The sequence below is a fragment of the Dermacentor silvarum genome, chromosome 1, assembly GCF_013339745.2.
Source record: "Dermacentor silvarum isolate Dsil-2018 chromosome 1, BIME_Dsil_1.4, whole genome shotgun sequence".
Lineage (NCBI taxonomy): Eukaryota > Metazoa > Arthropoda > Arachnida > Ixodida > Ixodidae > Dermacentor > Dermacentor silvarum.
Genome location: NC_051154.1, coordinates 397,796,500 through 397,798,453, shown reverse-complemented (window position 1 = coordinate 397,798,453; position 1,954 = coordinate 397,796,500). Strand labels below are relative to the sequence as shown.

The window sequence follows — 1,954 nt, the reverse complement described above, 5'->3', positions numbered from 1 at the left end:
TCGATCCACGGACCTCTTCGTTATGGGCGCAGCACGCTTTCATTGCGCCACTCTGCTTTACCGTTAATGCGTGTAAATTTGCTCACATTTTTAATAAACGATTTAAGCTTCTTACAGCGCGGAAAGGAGGCGTCGTGCATGTGTGCGATTAACGGCATACAATATTGCACGCGGACATGAAATAACGCGCTGATTAGAAATTTCTGTAAAATGTGAGAAAAATAAAAATATATGTAGCATAGCGTGGTTTCGATCCACGGACCTCTAGGTTATGGGCCCAGCACGCTTCCACTGCGCCACTCTGCTTTACTGTTTATGCGTGTAAATTTGCTCACATTTGTAATAAACGATTTAAGCTTCTTACAGCGCGGAAAAGAGGCGTCGTGCATGAGTCCGATTCACGGCATACAATATTGCACGCGGACATGAAATACCGCGCTGATTAGAAATTTGTCTAAAATGTGAGAAAAATAAAAAATATATATAGGAGAGCGTGGTTTCGATCCACGGACGTCTTCGTTATGGGCGCAGCACGCTTTCATTGCGCCACTCTGCTTTACCGTTAATGCGTGTAAATTTGCTCACATTTGTAATAAACGATTTAAGCTTCTTACAGCGCGGAAAGGAGGCGTCGGGCATGAGAGCCATTCACGGCATACAACATTGCACGCGGACATGAGATAACGCGCTGATTAGAAATTTCTGTAGAATGTGAGAAAAATAAAAACATATGTAGCAGAGCGTGGTTTCGATCCACGGACCTCTCGGTTATGGGCCCAGCACGCTTCCACTGCGCCACTTTGCTTTACTGTTAATGCGTGTAAATTCGCTCACATTTGTAATAAACGATTTAAGCTTCTTAAAGCACGTAAAGGAGCCGTCGTGCATGTGTGCGATTAACGGCATACAATATTGCACGCGGACATGAAATAACGCGCTGATTAGAAATTTCTGTAAAATGTGAGAAAAATAAAAATATATGTAGCAGAGCGTGGTTTCGATCCACGGACCTCTATGTTATGGGCCCAGCACGCTTCCACTGCGCCACTCTGCTTTACTGTTAATGCGTGTAAATTCGCTCACATTTGTAATAAACGATTCAAGCTTCTTAAAGCGCGGAAAGGAGGCGTCGTGCATGTGTGCGATTAACGGCATACAATATTGCACGCGGACATGAAATAACGCGCTGATTAGAAATTTCTGTAAAATGTGAGAAAAATAAAAATATATGTAGCAGAGCGTGGTTTCGATCCACGGACCTCTGGGTTATGGGCCCAGCACGCTTCCACTGCGCCACTCTGCTTTTTTTTTCTTTTTCTTTATTGCCGTCGTCGACGTACAAAATCAAATGTTACAAATGATAAAACGTGCCAGCCACACTTTGGCCAACACAGCACTAAAATCTTTTCAGTGACACCAGTTCATCGAGTACATACATCCATTGTGGTGGATCAGGCAGTGATTTGTAAGCGTCTCTCACGTAAACAACACTCTCAATGAAGTGTTCTCGCACCGGTATTACAACCAAGTCTGCATGTTCAAATTGCATGCGAGTTTTCCACATAGCGTGGAGGCCCAGGACCATAATGAGGTCGTACGGTACTTGCTCTGAGGTATCTATTGGCAAAAAGCGTATCCCATACGGGTCCAGGGGTAACTGCTTCTTCAGCGTTCTCTGCAGAACGTCCCAGTGAAAGATAGGGTCCCAGCAATCTAGGAAAACATGTTCTATTGTTTCTGGTTTTTTACATAGAAAGCAGTCGGTGTTCCAGGGGATGAAAATACCCTTGCTATGAAGCCAGGTCTTAACGGGAAGTGTGTTTGTATGTAATTTGAAAAAGAAAGACTTAGTTGATGGCCGTACTGGCATTTTCTTGACTCTTTTTAAAACGTCCTGTCCGGGGCCTCCACGGTGTGGCGAACGGTACAAAGGTACAGGTAGCATCGTGTCCAC

At 44.3% G+C, this 1,954-nt stretch overlaps 1 non-coding gene across 1 annotated transcript; it reads right to left on the bottom strand.

Moving 5' to 3' along the window:
- Positions 1–1,231: 1,231 nt before the first annotated feature.
- On the bottom strand, positions 1,232–1,303 carry Trnam-cau (transfer RNA methionine (anticodon CAU)). The gene has a single exon. It is a non-coding gene; the product is annotated as a tRNA-Met (tRNA).
- Positions 1,304–1,954: the final 651 nt, after the last annotated feature.